We start from the raw sequence: 18,359 nt of genomic DNA, 5'->3' as shown, positions 1-18,359 counted from the left end.
AAGGAGCTTGGATAAGTCTGAACCATTTGTTCTCGCTTTTGCTGTAGTTGCTTGCGCCTTTAGTTGATTGGAAATGAGACAAAGAAAAAAAGAAAAAAAAAGAATTCCTATACATTTGTGTTTTACAGACTACAGAAAGTCAAATAAAAATGGTTTTGTATGAGGAGCTGCAAATCAGAGCTATAGTATGCATTTTAATACATACAGTTTCATTCTATGCCTTTCATTTAGGGTGAGATTGTCAACTTTTGAATATGTATGATTTAAATGCACACTTCAGGAGGATGACAGAGAAATACACAAAGCTCCGAGTTTTGCAATATTTCAGTCTCAGCCTCTGAAACAGTCTGTTCTTTTGCCTGGGTGAAGGCAAATATTGGAGTAGAGACAATGCAAAAGCAGCTTAGTGGGGGCTTTCCTTAAAGACTCTGAGCCTGCTCAAAATAAGGGCACAGACAATCTGTATCTACATGAAACTAAATGGGGTGAAATGGGCACTCACCCAGTGAATCAAAGCTGCAGTYTGGCAAAGTTATGGGAGATCTTCAAGGGAGTGCTGTGTGCTAACACATCCCTGCACCGTTTTTACTGCCTGATCATAGCTTTGCTCCTGATAGTCAGATGTCTCAGTGAGGTCAAATCTAGAACTGAGACATCATATTCTTCTCCATGACCTAAGCAGCTCAGCAGCCCTGAGACATTACAGCTTACAGTGCTCAGGACACAGTAGGTACTAAAGCTTCCTGAGCTAGGGGTGGGATTAGACCTTCAAATACGCATCCCGAGGAGATGCAGATAATCCAGATTCTGATCACTATCAAGGTGGAGGTACAAAGCACTTCCATTATGAACAGCACACTTGCTACCATCCACCTGCCTTTGGTGGCCATATTAGTTTTCTCTGAGCCTTTTGGTAAAAGTACTTTAAGCTGCCTTATTGGTTTTATCTTGGGAAGTTTCCTGGTATTCTTGCCTTTCTACAGGAAAGACTCCAACTAGCCCAGCATCCCAAACAGCTGGGACAGACCCTTCTRGCAGGCATGTCTCACTTCTCTGTGTCTTTGCATTTCTACTCCCCTGCTGTATGCCCTGAGCATGGACTTCAGCTCTGCTGGCTGCACAGTGGTCACACTAAACTTGATCTGCCAGGCTGCACTAGGGACCATCTGACTGGAAGTACGACAGTTGCAGCAGACCCCAAGCATTCATAAAGACTGTGGTCTCCTCAAAGGCCAAAGTAACTCTACTGATCATAGAAAGCTTTCACGCATAAAGATTTTTGAAAAACAAAAGAACAACCTGCAGGATTCTGGGGTAACCTGCAAAGCCTTCATGTGGGTTAGATTTAAACAGAAGATCATGGAAAAAGGTGAGCATAACCTCAGGAGCTCACAGCAGAGTATCTCAGAAAAGCTGTGCACAAGCCACCTCAAATCAGGGTTGACACTAGAGCAAACCTCTCCCTCGCTCCAAGCTGTATTTGCCTCTAGAGGTCCCTAGCTGCCCCCAAGAATTTCAGTGAGAGATCAACAGACCAGTTCTAGGGGATGAAGSAGGAGAGGAGCTAAGCCAGGGCAGCAGTGCTTGACATCAGGCTTTGGTGCCTTTGTGAAGCACCTCAAGTTAGGCCTCGACAACCACAGAACTTCACACATCACTTCCACTGCATGGTGAAAGTAGAGAGGGGACTGTGRGAAAGATATTCAAATGGTAAAAATCATCATCATCCCATCCACTTCATCAGAGAGGCCCTGCCACAGAATCTCGTCCTTTTCCTCCAAGTCTATCACTAGTCATCATTGTTTGCTATAGAAATCAAAATATTATATTGTTCAGGACTTTCCAAATGAAATATATAGCATTCTGTTTGAGGAAATAACATCAGTGATTAAATAAAATCAGAACTGCATTGTTATCTATATGGAAAAAATGTAACATAAGTGTCTGCCTGGCAGGTTATTGCATAAATCAAATACAGTGGGGATTTCCTAAGCATTTATTGTACCAAAGATACAGCTTTCTGCATATACACTACTAGGTCATGAGAAAAGCTTGTGTCTTGAGCACAATAGTATCTGGCAAATATAGATGAGAATTTTCCAATGAAGACTGCATACATGAATGTCATCTACCCAGATACTCTGTATTAGCCATGATGGAGCTAGCAACACAGGTCACCCATTCTGCACATCTTTTCTCCATCAGAACTGACATCCAGGAGTAGGAGAAAAAGAACAATGTGAATTTATAGAGATTTTAAACCTAGAACATCACCACAAGATTTTTGATAGAGCCACATCCTTTAGATATCTATGGCTACTCTGCCAGTGGCTTGCTTCATGGCAAGCAAGATCATCAAACCTAAGGAAGTCTGTTTGGCAGTAAAAGAATGACCTATGAAATCTCATGTAGTGGATGGATGTGACTGGTCTCAGTGCCATAAGTGCTGATTTGATTCCTAAAACATGTTGGGATTAAATATTGCTCACCCGTTCTGGTTGATCAAAACAAAGAAAATAAAAAATAAAACTACTTTGGAACAACAAAAAGCCAGGCATGATGTTTGTAGAAAGGAGGAAAAGTAAGCCAAAGTGAGGAAAGAGAAAAATCTTAACACCTTGGTCAGCACTGTGAAGATAAGTATGATAGACAGTTAAGTATAACAAAAATAATGAACTAGGGAAGGAATGTGAAATAAGAAAAAAATAGTCAAAAACAGGGGCATTACAGCAAGTGCTATTTCATTCTAGCATAACAACAGAATAGATGAGGTTGGAAGGGGACACTTCAGATCTGGTTCAATCCCCCTGCTAACCATGGGTCAGCTACATCACATTGTCCAAGACTATCTTGCATCAGATTTTGAACATCTCCAAATGTGAGACTCCAGAACCTCACTGGGAAGCCTGTTGAGCCACACTCACAGCAGGGAGTGTTCTCTTGTGTCCAAGGGGATTTTTCTGTGTTTCAGTTTGTGCCCGTTGCCTCTTGTCTTGTTTCTGGGCACCACTGAGAAGTCATTATACTGATATACATTATACTCATTGACAAGACCCTCTCCTGAGCTTTCTCTTCTCCAGACTAYGCAGTCCCTGCTCTCTCAGCATCTGTGTGTATGAGAGATGCTCCTGTCCTTCAATCATCCCTGTAGCTGTAAGTCAGATAGGACCAGCTCTATCAGCATTAGAAAGCAACAGAAATGGTAGCRAAAAAACAGATTTTGAAGCAGTGTGGGCTGTGAGCAGTTTTCAACTTGGTTACTGTAACGTGAAGAAAATTATTCCAATGCAGTGRAGTGAAAATTAATTGCAATTATTGTGTATACTTCTGCTTCCTTATATTCTAAATAGAAAATACATGAGAAAGAAAARGGAATTTGAGACTGCTAGCTACTTAAAAGACAAAAACCATACCAAAGAATAGAAGCAAATGCAGAGGATTTCCATGGTAAATACATGCAATTCTGTTGTCCATCCAAAATTTTCATGCTTTAAATTAATAAAAGGGGCAGTAATGATTTTAACACAGAATATCCTTAACAGTTATATGAAAARAAGTTGCCCTTCAATCCAGTCAGGCTTCCCTTCTGCTTACCTTTAAGAGAGGAGGAAAAGAGAGGCAAAGAAGGCAGAACACTTATGCAGGATCTAAAGGCACATTGTTATTTTCTGTAGATACTGAAAGTAGTTGGACTCCTCAGCAAAGCRTCATCTAGAGAAAATGTTATGACACTTTGCATTGGTCCAAAATAATAAGGGGCTACTCAACCAGAAGAGAAGCAGTGGCAAATTTTAACCACATTCCAGAAAGGAATTCACAGAAGGAAAACAGTAAACCAGGGCTAATAGAATACACTAAATGCTGGAAAGTGAAGTGTGTATTGTTCTTACTAAACTAGGGCAGATTGTTTTAATACCTGCTGTCTGTTACTTCACTTGTTAAGTGTGATAAAGCGGGAAAAATAGTAATAATACTTATTAAAAAAATCTTATGCCACCCATTTTCAGACTGGAGGCAACTGAAAGAGGTATGAGATAATATGAATTCTGGTTGCTTTCACTAATTTACCATGTAATGCATTGTTTTCCTCTGCTCCCCAACCCCTTTCTTTTTCCTCCMTCCAATAACATGGGTAAAAAACAAGAGCAAAATATTGAAATCCCRAATAGCCCCAAAATAATATTTTAAGCTGCATGATCACCTAGTACCAAAATATTATATAATTCATTCTACAATTGTATTTAAAAGGCTGGAGACTAATGATGTGAATTGAGTCATTTTTCGATGTTTGAAGTTGAAGGCTCTTTCCAGAATCCCATTATTATTTTAAGGGCAAATGACATGTTAATCAAAGCATTCAAAACAAGAATGAAACAACTGAATTCATCTGGCAGGATAGCTAATTCCAGCATAATGCCACAGTTTATGCTCAGAGTAGGATTATGGAATAGACGATAGATACTATAAAGCKATTTGAGCTTTATTGAGCCAACTTGCAAAACTCTTGCTGAATTCATATAAAAACMTTTTTCCTAAATCTTCTCTAAGATTAAGTCTGAGTGACTTTTGTCCAAAAAAGGGCTTAAAAAAAACAAATAAAAAATAATCACACATTTAAGACATAAGAGGGTGGCAAAGGACAGCTATCATGATGAAAGCCAAATTGCACCCCAGAAYTGAAAAGGTTGTCTCATGCTACAAGGTTAGTAGGAAATGTTATTAAAATTTTTACAGTTCTCAGAGTGTTTTATGCCCAGGGGCATCATTTACAGAGTCTAGGAGAAGATCAATACAGTTATCCTTGATCAGACCTACTAAGAATCATAGGTGTGTAGCAGCTTGGCACAAGTTCTCAACTCTACTCCAAATTTTTACCTCACACTAAATCAATCACCCAAAGCATTACTGTTAAAAATATCTTTTTTTTATCATTTTATTATGAAAGCATCAAAAGGATTCTAACATTTTCATATTTGATTTTATAAAYATCTGTATAAACATAATATACCCATTGCTTGAAGAGATTGTGTCATGTATCTTTCTGTGATCTGAGTTACAGAAAATTCATATTTGAAAAATACGGCAGAGTCTCCCCCTAAATAGGCAAAATATCATTACCAAGAGTTTCCTGTGCTCAGACTTGCTCTCTCTGTTGATCTCAAGATGAGGCATAAATCTTGAGGAGATAAACAGTATATTCACTGCCTCTTAGTTGGATCTGCTCATTATAATTCATTCTTATCTCAACTGTTGTAGCGCCTATACAGCCAGCCAAGCATGATCCTTCTTTCTGCAAAGCAAGCCCTGTCTGAAGGAGCTTAAGGTCTAAATGGTTAAGGCAAATAGAAGATAAATATATTCCTTACGTGCAGAATGAACAATTCTGCAGTGGCAAATAACATTTCACTCTACCCTATTTTTATCTTTTCCCTTGTATTTTTAATGTGATTGCATGAGAAGGGGCTAGTTCCAGAAGACAGCRTGAGAGCAGAGGAGAGGAAACCAGCAGAGCTTGAGAAGGGTTGGGGCAAACATCCCATGAGTACAGGAGCTATAAGGCCTAGGCTGAACTGTCTAGGAAATATCCAATGTCAGTAGTGTCGCCACTGCTACTGTGCCACAGCTAACTAGCTGCTTCTTGCAGTTTCTGCACGTAACAAAACACTTGATTGCTAAAACAGTAACGGTCAATCTCAGAAGCCATGGGCTCCACAGTTTGCATTTATTCTTAGCAAGCCAGGCAGAAGAGAAATAATAGCTGGAAATGACAAACTAAAAGCCTGCATTTCACCACCACCACCGAAATGGCTGCACTTCTGCAGAAGAGCTTCTCTGCTAGTAAGCACGACCAGGTCGGAGATGGCCAAGAGCAGAGTCTGACCTCAGAGAGGACCTTTCCTCTGCAGTGATCCTGTAAAGCAGCCATTTCTCTCCGTGGCACAGCATGTCCCACTCTTAAAAAAAAAAAAAAAATAAAAAAAATAAAACCACACACACATCCCACAGTTAGCCTCATGCAATTGATGCAGTGGAAATATTTTCTAAAGAAGATACGCAAATACAGTTTTTCTTAGTATAGTAAATTGGTATATTTTGGAAGAATCACCAGTAAGCACAGTTAAGGCAGAAGAGGCTAAACTCTTCTTGTAAAATAAAAAGAAAACAGTTTTAAAGACTYAGGTTATCCTCTGCTCACGCTGCACTCTCTTCCTCTTGTAATAGACTGTGGGCAGTAGTAGACACAAGTAGTGCCTTGCTAGACTACAAAAAATACCAAATTCTCTTCCACCACATAGGTATAGTATTCAAGTGTCTGCTGCTATTCTTCCTTTTACTTTTATCATACTGAGCATACTGTATGAACAGAAAAAAAAACCACAGCAGGTAGAAACAGTGCAAAGCAATTTTGTATAGATCTGCTAATATTTGTGAATTTGTTCCTTCATCTCATTAAAATGGGTATTTTTTTCCCTGTTAAATGAAAGTCCTGATGACTGGTCTTGGTAAGTAAGATTCTTTTTCCTACACTTTAAACTCATTAAATTTAATGAATGTTTTAAAGGTCAGAGGCAAAAAGGGAGCATTTACCACTATAACACAATGTGACAAAGCTGAAAAATACCATCAGTAATGAATGCAGCCAGGAGACTTCTAACGACATTGCATTATTTAAGGCCATTTCTCCCCAGTTTGAACTGTGTGTTTTGCTGAAAGTAAAGTCCAAAATAAGGCCACAAGCATACATTGCATCTAACCCATTATTAGATGAAATGTAGAAGAAATAATTCAAACATTTAGAATAAAAGGGATCCACGACAAGCACAAAGAAATAAAAATGCAAGCATGAGCATGTATTAATTTGCAGTTATTTTTCTCTTCTTTTTCTTGCTTCTAATTTATGACTTCTAACATATTATCCAGTCAAAGACAAAAGAAAGTTAAGTTCAGAGCACAAAAATGCCTTCACTTTTCAAAGAAAAGCTGTAATGCCTTGGAGAATTTATTTGAGCTTATGAGTTTGACCCAGTGTGGTCTTTAAAGGCGTTTGTATAAAATCTCACTCTTCAATTTCGGTGAGGGCTTTCATTATCTTTTGTGCTGTGTTTTGTCTTCTATAGAAATTGAGCACCACAAAAGACGACACAAATAGTATTTTTGCTTAGATCTCCAACAATCTCCAAAATATCCAACTTTAGACACCATCACTCAACTGAACAGAATAGTGACCTCAAAGAAAGCCAGGTTTTGAGTAGGAACTTCAAAGGCAGCAGGAACTGAGCAGTGGACTATGTCGAGGTAGGTGCTCATCATCTCATGATACCAGCTAGATGAGCATTTAATAAGGAAGAGACACCTGAAAAGATATTAAGGGAATGCAGAGTTTTAAAGCTATTATTCCCTATAAGCACGAGGCAGGCAAGGAAAGAAGAATTTCTAAAGAGACAGGAAGAAAACTCTTGATTTTGGGAAGCAGTTATGTGCAGGAAGCAACTTGGGCTGGAATCCAGGGCCAGGATCCTGACCCTGTTCCAAGCAGGACTCAGGAGTGTAAGTGAATTGGTAATAATGAAAGAAAAGGATCACTGCTATTTCGCTCTCAAATACAAAGAAAATGCTATATAAAAAYACAGTCTTATTGACTAGTCACACTGCGGAAAGCTTCTAGGCATACAAATTTATAACAGACCAACTGCGACCCAGCAGCCTAATAGGAAACCAGATAAGGGAAATTTTATCGAGYCTGTAATAACACCCAGTTCAGAAAGATGTAAGCCAGTGGCTTGTAAGCAAAAACAATCAGCTGTAGCTGTCCCTGCGCCCTGCCAGGATCAAGTGCCCGATGGGCTCTGTGGTTCCTTTGCTGCCTTCTGCATCCTCCACCTGCAGTGCCAGGCRTGACCAGCACCAATCAACACGTTTAACCCCAGGCTTTAGGAGAGGGAAGGCCTCGTACTGTCACGTGGATCTTATTGCCACCACAGCCTCTTCCCTGGCCTGCTGCTGCCTTGCGCATGGAAAGACACGAAGGCAGAAAACATTTTACAGTCAAAAAACTGTTTTTACAGGACAAAACTGCCCCTGTCTATCTTTAGTTAAATAGGAGTCAGGAAGCTAATCTAAGCCAGGCTCTGGGCTTGACCACAATTCATTCAGCAGGCCTTAGAAATTTGAACAACATAGAATCATAACCATATATAGTACAAARTAACATTAGAAATTGTTAAACATCTGCTTATATTGGTTTAAAGTAAAACTTATAGTCCAGCACAGCCTCAGACTTGTGACAGGAAATAATATGTTTGGAAAGTTTTGGTGAAGAAAAATTAGGAGCAAAAATTGAATTGGAATTCCTGCAAAAAAAGACCATAAATTGGGCTGTAAGGCTGACTGGAAGCTCCTAGCAGTTATATTTATTATGTTATRTGGATTAGCATAACCTGATATCAATAATAGCCTCTATATTGCCTATATTCTATKTCTATAGTAGTAGTTAGAAGAATAAAAGTTGTTATCCCTGTAACAGTTAAATTGCTCCCAAACTTTTATTGGATAGAAGGTTTTCATTAGCCACAATAATAAAATCAGACCCCTCCCAATAATAAACAGCTAATTCAACTGATTTGTCATTAGAATGTAGTTTCTGAACCCATCTCTCAATCTTCTTGACTCTCTTTAGAGCCACTTTCTTATCTCCTCTCAGAATAGAGTGCTTCCCTCACTCATCTGCTCCCATTCTTCTAAAATACTTCTACCCATCATAGAGTAAGCTCTAATATTTTTAAGGCATAACTTGTAACACTGAAGCAGATGCAAAGAGCATAATATAGCGGAAAGTGATTAAGGTAAAGCCCTCAGTTCTGAAGTTATCAAGATTCAGAAAGAGAGAGAACAACTTTCTTTGTTCTTTAAAAATATTTTACATTTTAAATCACTGACAGAATATGACACTAAAAGAGGCCACCTGAGATATCACACACACACACATATATATATACACACATATATACACACTCCCAAAAAGCATATACCTGCCTGAGAGTAGCAATGTCATCTCTTTGAGCATGCTTGGTTGTAATCTACACATGTGAAAAATTCTTAATTGGTTTGAAGGTAATGAATTAAGAAAATACACAAAGAAGGATAGAAAAATCATCCTGAACATTGAACGTGACTTCAATAGGAAGTGTTCCAAAGGCCCTTCTGGGCCAAAATTCTTCAGAAGTGTTTTGAACACAGAAAGATAAATTGATCCCTCAAAAGAAGGGTCTCTAGAGGGGAGGAAAAAAAAAAACAAAAAAAAACCCCAAGTGTTTCTCTATTTCAGAAGTCACTTATATGCCAATTGAGAGAAACTAACCCGCAGTACGGAGTAAGTTAGCAGCTCTGCAGCTGAGTTAGAGTATTTCTGGCAAAGATGAAAGCCAGGAAAGTATATTTGAAGCCATGTTAAAACCTGCAGAATTYTGTGAGATATTCAAGGTGATATATTGCCCCTTAAACTGCTTTCATTGCGTATTTGAAGAATTGATGGCATGTGCAGTCAAAGYTATTGTCAGAATTATACTGTGGAAGGTGTAAAAGTGCTTGCTTATTACTATGGATGAGTTTAATATTCAACAGATTATTATTCCCTGTTTTGTCCATACTATTGCCTATAAGCCAATTTATTTTCTGGAAACTGCAGAAATCTTCACTGACCAGCTTATCTATGAGAATGAGATGACATTCTGTAATTTTATCACTTTCAGAGGTTAAGAACTTCAATAAATGTGAACATTCTAGTTAACTATTCACAAATAGTTAGAGCTCTCACAATTTCATAATTTATTCCCTCTCAAAAATAGTAAAAATGCTAGCTTAACATGTGCATGATGTCAGGAGTACCTGAAGATAAAGTACCTTCAGAAGGACAGCATGGCATCTYTACACATGAATGATGAACCCAACAGAGGCTCTTGTTTTCTGGGAAGAAAGGCTTCTGAATGGGCAGAGTGCTCTGGGTCAGAAAGTGCCATTTTGTCCTTCAAGTCAAAGGCAAACATTTCACAGGCAAGCACCAATCTTCCTTCTTTCTCACGAGAGACTGATACTGAACAAAACAAAATGCTTAAGCATCTCTCCCTCTAGTTGTTGCCCAGGTGGCCAGTGAAGTTATCAGTTTAGAAACGGGATACAAATGACTGCTGCCCTTTCTGTCTCTGACAGAGTTATTTGCCTGGCTGATGAAGCCTTCAGTGTTTCAGTGTAGAAAATTAAAACTTCCCTAAGAGTATCTGCTTGGCATTAAAAAGGCCGGAATTTTTTTTTTTTTTTTTTTTTTTCTTTCTTTTCCTGGTGATGCCCTCCTTAATTTTCAGCGACTCACTGAATATCTTGATGTTGCCACCTTCCTGTGTCTCTGCTGATAGCAATGTGGTTCCTGGAACAGTTTGTCTTAAAGTTCAAATCTTCCTACACTTCCTTTCTACCTACAGTTGAAGGGCTTCCAGCACTGAAAAAGTCCTCTGTGACTAACACACAAACTGATTCACCTTTCTTATCCACTTAGAGACTCACTTCTTTTGGCAAGATTTGATATTAAAGAGTGGTCTTAAGGCTACCCCAGTGGCAGAAAAGTAGCATGAGACAGATTCTCTCTATAAGGAAGATAATGGTAAATGTACAAAGAACCAACATGTGTCACTGCCTATCAAAAGATATTAGCTGAGGAGAGAAGAGAATGAAAAAAATTAAAATGAAAGGAAAAAAAATTTTTTTTTTGGTCTTGCAGTGTAGCTGCAAGATGGCACTTCACAACTGGTGATTCTCAAATGTATTAGTTTGACAGAATCTGACTCAAGATTTACCATGTACTGCTTCTAGGCTATCTGGACGTATGGTGAAAAATCTGATTGAACCTCCCACCTACAGATGACAGYTTCTTTTTTGAATCCTTCTTCAACACTACTCTCGAGTTTCCCTTAAGATCTAATATTTTACTTTGTTGTTCCTATATTCTGATCTTTCTTTCCTTTGGCCATCCAGGTTTCTCTGAAGCTCTCGGTATCTATTGAAACAGCCCTTTCAAAGTCACTCTGAGAATTCACACATTCRCATGGAAAAGTGCCAAAAGTTTTAKTATGGCTCATACAGAGAGCAAGCAAACCTCTAATTAAGTGTGAGGAACGATCTGAGGGCATGGGTTTGGTTGGGCTGACAACACACAGAGAAAGAAGTGGTTATTTGGTCTGAAAAATCAGGCAGAGGATACATGCACCTCTCCTACCACTCCACTAGGAAATGTGTATCTATTCCAAGGAAGCAGGATTTGGCCTTTTCTCTTGCAAGAGAAGGGCAAACATTTTGTAGCCACAGCTAACAGTGTTCTGAAGCTACAAACGAGCTTCTGCTTGCATTTTGGAGCAGAAGGAAGTGGGTGAGAGTCACAAAAACTCATTTATTGGTACAGATGTTGATTATCCAGTTTGAAAAAAAAGCATTCTTTTGCCCTAAYATACTTACCTTTAGAAACAGACTTGCATATTCATATTCACTGTTAGTAAAACATTTCTTAATACTTCTAAACATTTAAACAAGTAAACCCATACCACTTGCTTCCTGCAGCACAACATGAAGAGTAACTGAGTATGCAGAAGAGATATCCCCAGGTGTTATGTTAATTTTATGCATCAGTAATTGATATATATTGACTTAAAAGGTCAGAAAGAACCTGGCATTTTAAATCATACAGATTTTTTTTTCTTCTTACACTATAATTGTTCCTCTTACAAAAAACTCCTGACCCCACATTCTGTTCTGTTTCTGCACCCTCTTCCCCAAGCTCCTTCCTCTCACTGCAGCTGCTCTGCAGGTGTGAATTACAGACAGATCATCCATAAATTAGGGATGGTTGGTTGTGATCCAGCCTCTTGTTTAGTCCTCCTTTCCTCAAAGCCATCCTCTCACCACACGTGATTAATGTCGAGGGATTTCTGTCCTTGTGGGAACGTGAGAGGCTTTGAAGGAGCTGCCAAGAGACAAGGGGCCCAAACTGCTGCCAACCCGAGCAGGTTTCCAGGGCTGACTTAAGAGTCTGGGGATGGATGGGAGAAAGGAAAGGGACATATTCCCTTTCCAGACCCTCAGAGTCATCTATCTTGATAACTTCTCCTGCATCAGTATATCCACATACCAGCAGTGCAAACAACTGAAGGGAAGTGACAACAAATATTGACTCCATACTAACCCAGCTTTCCAGCTGGAGCCTGGGAACATCGTTTGTGGGGCAGCATGCAATTCAGTTAGTGGAGCTAAATCCTTTGGTTGCAGATCAGAAGTGCAAGATATTGACACTATAAAGAGTTAAGTATCTCTATCATTATCTTATATGGGGAAAGAGAGCTAGGGAGAGTTGGGAGCACAAGTCCACCTTGCCTTCATAGTGGATTCTCTGGGCATAGCCCTCTCTATTTCTGCCATGAACAGGAAGCAAAAAATCACCCCTAGGTACTTTCTCTGGAGATAAAAAAAAATAAATAAATAAAATCTGATATGGTGTGGAAAGAAAGAAAGAAAGTGCTCAAGAAGGTCGAATTAATTAATTCTAACCCATAAAACAAACAAAGCAATCAGCAAAAAAACAAGTTGCAAGAATGAGATATAGCCTCAGGATTTCTCATGCTCACTGCAAYGTTCAGGAGTAGAGATTTTTCTTAGAAAATTTACAATGGTATTTCCAAAAGCATTCCTCACTTATTGAACATTAATTTGCTTCCAGCAGGCCTGACAAACTTCTGACATTCAAGCTCTTAAAAAGTTTTCAGAAGGGAAGTCATGACTCAAAGTAAGCATGCAGTTGTAGTGTCTCCTGGCAAGGGTTTCAATATTTGAAAACAAACATGTGCAAACATACAGAAAAGAGACTTTTTAAAAAATTGATTATTCCTGGTATCCAATACACATCATCTGTTGTCAGTTTAAGTTACCCAAGTAAATACTTCACTTCTTAACACCTCATATTAAAGAATTTGTCCTCATGCTAGAGAGCAACTCCAGATAATTTCATAACACAGGTGATGGAGGAGCCATTGAGGAGAGACACCCCTTTGGACCTCAAACTTAATTGCTGGTCAAGATATGAAGACTGGAGGCAGCTTAGGCTGCAGTGGAGTTCAGGATCCTGCAAGGAAGAAGAAAGGCAAAATAAAGAGTCACAGCCTTCAGCTTCAGGAAAGCAGGTTGAGCCTGTTTCAGGACCTACTTGGAAGAATCTTACAAACATGGTCTTGAAAGGAAGAGAGATCCAAGAGAAATGATTTATATTCTAAGATCATCCTCCAAGCTCAAGTATGGACCCTGCGATCAAGAGGGAAATCAAGCAAAGGTAACAGGAACACAAGCTTCTGACAAAAYGCAAACACAAGAGACAGAAGCAGGGACAGGCAATCTAAAAGGAATATAGAGACAGTTTTGGGGCACGCAGGGATGCAGTTAGGAGAGCTAAAGTCCACTAGCTWAGTGGACTAGCTAAGATAAGTGAAAGGCAACAAGAAGGGCTTCTCTAAGTGCATAGGCAGCAAATGGAATGCTAGGAAAGATATGGGTCTGCTGCCAAATGGGTAGGAAGTCTCCTGGCAAGGACACAGGAAAGGCAGAGGTACTGAATGCCTCCCTCACCTCACGCTAGTAAGACCMGCCTTCAGCAATCCCAAGACCCTAAAACCAGAGAGGGRAAGTCTGGAGCAAGTAAGACTTGTCCTTGGTAGAAGAGAGTTAGGCTAAAGCACACATAAATRAATTAAACATACACAAGTCAAGAGGTGTCAAGAGGACAGGCCAAACCCTTCTCAGTGATGCCCTGTGACAGGAGTCAACGGGCACAAACTTAAATATAGAAAACTCCACTTAGACACAAGAAAATACTTCTTTACTGGGAAGGTGACTGAGTGCCAGAACAGGTTGCCTAGACAGGTTGGAGATATTCAAAATACAATGTGATATGGTCCATGGCCACAGGTTGTATGTGACTCTCCTTAAGAAGGGAGGTTGGACCTCATGATATGTGGAGTCTCCTTCAACCCCAGCTCTTCTGTTATTCTGGGAACAGGACTCAGATCTTCTAGATATTAGGACAACTTAACACGGTCTTTATCCACAAGATAGTCCATAATTTTCCACCATGAGAAATGTAGAGTTAAAAACAATATTACTTTGAGCTTAATAAAATATATTTTTTTAATATTTTGGTAGGGATGAGATTTGTATCAAAGCATCTTAAAATTTGATTTTTATAAGCAACTAACACAAGAAAGAATACAGAGATAACACCAAGCATAGAAAAAAGATGAAATGAGAGAAAAGAAACTAGAAGGAATGATTGTAGATCTTAAAGATGGATGGATGAAAGAATATGCACTGAGATAGTTATAACACTATATTGCCTCAGACTCCTACTCACTGAGCCCTGACAAGTATGAAGTTATAAAAAGTAGAGTATGATATATGAAAGAGAATGAAAACATTAATTTCACCGCACTTTGAGGAAGATATTGGTGACATCACAGAGCTCTGCGAGTTCTTCCACCCTTCCCTCAATTCCAGAAAAGAAAATAGCTCTAGATGGTTTTGTTTTCTATTTCCATAAGAACACTTACTCTCAGCAACTTCACTTTAATAATAGATGATGGGAAACCTGAACAGGTAATTTCTATGAAATCCTAAGTCTGGCGATCTATGTGCACTTTATGCGGCAAGTGTTTTTCCATTCCAAAACAGGTGAGTTGCACTGCTCAGGAAAACACATCTTTTTCAGCCTCAGTCATACATACAGTAGAATAGAAGAATGATAAAAAATAGCAAAGAATAGGAAATTGACRGTAAACAGGGGCCAATAGAAGAGAGAAGGGACTGCCAAGCTGAAATCTCCTACCAGCTTCCAGAATATCCTGCTCCATCTTCCTCATTTACTCTCACTACCATGTGCAACCCTCTTCAAAATACTCTGTAGGAACAAATGGACAATTTCAGCTCTGCTGAATTTAGTGGTATTACTTCAACAAATAGTTTGGACCATCTCTCTTCAGTAGCATTCAATTCACATAACACTCTCTTGCTGTTTATCAATCCCACTCCATTTTATTTTTTTGTTCAACTAATTAGGCTTGCTGCATAAAACACAGGTCTCACCATCAGCCCACAGATGCACAAAATTCAGATTGTCTACAAATAATATTGTTAATCACTTAGTTTGCCTTCATTTTCTGTGCCTTGGTTTTTGCACTTGCTTCAAGAATCTCATTTTTTTACTATGCTTGGGCTTTTGGTCTGAAATCCTACTGAAAGACAAAAATTTCACAGTAGAAGCATGGGAGTCATCAGGACCCTAGGAAACATGAAAATCAATTCTGCACAGTGGGCTTGTCTAGCCAGYCCCCGTCAGCATATACTTACTCAGAAGAAAAAGTCAGACAATTACATTTAAATCAGAATATTTAGAAAGACATTTCAAGGAAGCAATCCCCCAGACAGCAGAGGATATACTAGCAGTGTAGGCATATCTTTTACCTCAAAGAAACATTGCTTCKTGCTGTGAAACTGTGTATGCAGAATCACAAGGAAGAAACGAACATTTAATTAAAGCAGAAATGCCAATGTGAAGAAACAGAGAAAAGTGATGGTAAGAACAAGGAGATGAAAACATACTCCTGGTTTTCGTCCACAGCTTTTGGTGCTTAACGAATCCAATAAACACTTCAGATAATGGGGGACTGTTAACCAGCTCAGCAGGCTTTCTAGCATGCGTTCAAGATCAGGAGACCTCATTGCCCTTGTTTACTGACAGCAGTCTAAGCCACAGCAGGATTTTGGATAGGGTCTGCCTTATTGCATACATGTGAAAGTGGCTCCTCTACACTGAGGTCCAATCCCCACTGTTCTAGGCTCTGCATATCCACTTAGAAACCTAGCCCACATCCTGAAGAGTTTATTGTCTAAATAGATTAGCTAGAGACATTATGGTCATTAATCTATTTCACAGATGAGGAATTTCAGCAAGGAAATTAAGGGAATGGACAAGTTCAAATGGGAAATCTATGATGGGAGCTGGAATTGAGCCCACATATATTGGATTCAGGGCTATAAACACAAGCTCTTTGTCTTTTTAAGGACTCTGTTGCTACTGGATAGCCTCCATACAGGATAAATTCGTGTCTATTTTCAGTATTGTAGACAACAAGGAAAACTACAAGGAAAGAAAGAATATTCTTCACTATCGAGTGATTACAGTCTAGCTCAATAAGACCTTCCAACTTGAACTGACTCCAGGCAGTTTTCTGACCCCTTACAACATAGGGACAAGGAAAGTCAATAGTCAAAAAGTTATACAATTCTATTTACTGTGTATCTCCTATAGTCATACCACTATGTACATTGCTGCTATGCTGTTACATACAAATGATCTGTATAAATTCCCAAAGGAGTAAGCAAGCTGTTTATGAAAGTTAATGGAAGAATTATGCCTCTCTGATAAACAGCTTGCCTTTTAAGTGCTTACTAAAACATCATATGTGCATAAATCATCTTCTCCATTAATTTAGATTTATAGCTAACATATTAAAAGCCACCCTTTCAAGCAGCTATAGGCACTCACTTATTATTAGCAATCTGCAGTATTAGAACAGGAACAACACAATAACAAAAGCCTACCTATTTTATTTAAATGCATTTATCATTGAGAAAAATGAACATGCACACCATATAGAACTCCCAGCCCAGAAATCCAAATATCAAATTTTCAAATCCAAATTTGAAATATCAAATATCCAGCCCCAAAAACACTTGTAGGATAAACCTTACCATACTCTACATCTCATCTGATGCAGGTGTATCCAGAAGAAAATATCTCAGATGTGCAAGAGAGAGTGAGTCTCCCAAGCTGAAGATTATTTGAAACATAACCAGTCAAAACAGACCCTGAGATCTAACTAAAGAACAAGGAGCAGCCTAGCCTAAGCATGCTCTGAGGATGAAACTCTGCCTCAGGAAACCACTTTCTGTATTTTTTTCTTAATCACTATCAGCTGTAGAAAAGGGCATCAAAGTGAACCCACCCATTCCACTGACATCACTAACGAGCCAGTCTTCAAAGGTATTGCAGCATTTCAAATCCTAAGTAAGCCTGTTGTATCATTCTTTCTAAGTGTATGTGAAAAGAGGTGATGTCAGCTAAAATAGCAGCAGCTCTGATTCTCTAGGAGAGAATTTATGATAGAAATACATTTTATAATTAGTGTTTGAATAATCTTTAAGCAAAAGCTTTACACAATGAAAAGGGAATGAGAGCATATCTGGAAATCTTCAGGAACAAAATAATGTTTTTGTTTCTCCTGAAGGAGTTGTTCAGATCTGAAGAAAAGGCTTGTATCTAATTGTCTTAGAACATCCTGAAAGTGCAATATTCTGTTGTGACTGCACAACTCGGAAAGCTGCTGTGACTTGCAGTTCTTTGCCAGATTGCCTTTAGTACCTTCAGCTTTAATCCAGGGAGTTTGCATGCTCTACCTCATGCTAGCTCACAGTCGTGTTATACAGARATCACATCACAAATACCTGTAAATTTCCATTTCAGTTACCTCACAAAGAGCTTTGGTTTATAGTGGTTGGAGGATTTCTCCATACTTGCACTCCATTAACATCTGATACATCTATAGTTTCTGAACACTTGTCATTACCACAGAAAGAAGGCAGGAGAACATCATACTGGAAAGAAGGCAGGAGAACATAATACTGGAAAGAGACAAATTGGAGAGACATTATTTTATACAACTTTCCACTGTTCATACAGGTCTTCCATAAAGACCAAGTGAGTTGGGAAGACGCTGATATCTGTTCACATAACATACAACTCCAAGCTGGTGTGCTGTCCAGGGCAAAGCTTCTCCTTTCCAGTGACACTCCAAAAATCCTTTTTCTCTTTTCCTGCTGCCCCATTCCCTTGCCCTCTCTCCTGCACACCCATCAGCTCCCCACAKTCCTTCAAGATCAGGGTGTTGGATTCAACACTGAACGGGCACCCCTTTGGCTACAAAGAAGCCGAACTTAGGGCTAAAGCCTGCTAGCAGAGCAGGCTGGAGCTGCTGTTTGCTGAGTCAAACTGAACACTTGGCAGATCCTRTTCCTGATTCTTAAACTTTATTTCCTGCAGTATTATTCAATTAATTTTTATTTTTTGAGKTCATCAACGGACATCCAATTCCGACTCTGTCACATTGCCATTTTTGTTAGATTTGGACTTCTGTCAGTTTTATTTATTTAGGTCTTCTTTATCTCTTTTTGAATCCTTGATTTTCTTCTGTAAAATTCAAAAAAGGTTCATCATGTCA

General features: G+C 39.0%; 1 long non-coding RNA gene across 1 annotated transcript; it reads right to left on the bottom strand.

The window, feature by feature from the left end:
* Positions 1 to 12,099: 12,099 nt before the first annotated feature.
* Positions 12,100 to 16,978, bottom strand: LOC112952642. The gene is made up of 3 exons (XR_003250442.1): positions 16,834 to 16,978; positions 14,909 to 14,980; positions 12,100 to 13,159 (listed from the first exon to the last, which is right to left on the bottom strand). It is a non-coding gene; the product is annotated as an uncharacterized LOC112952642 (long non-coding RNA).
* Between the last annotated feature and the right edge of the window lie 1,381 nt (positions 16,979 to 18,359).

This window comes from Nothoprocta perdicaria, unplaced genomic scaffold (genome assembly GCF_003342845.1).
Source record: "Nothoprocta perdicaria isolate Ctin4 unplaced genomic scaffold, notPer1 scaffold_40, whole genome shotgun sequence".
NCBI classification, from domain to species: domain Eukaryota; kingdom Metazoa; phylum Chordata; class Aves; order Tinamiformes; family Tinamidae; genus Nothoprocta; species Nothoprocta perdicaria.
This window is presented reverse-complemented; position numbering and strand designations above follow the sequence as displayed.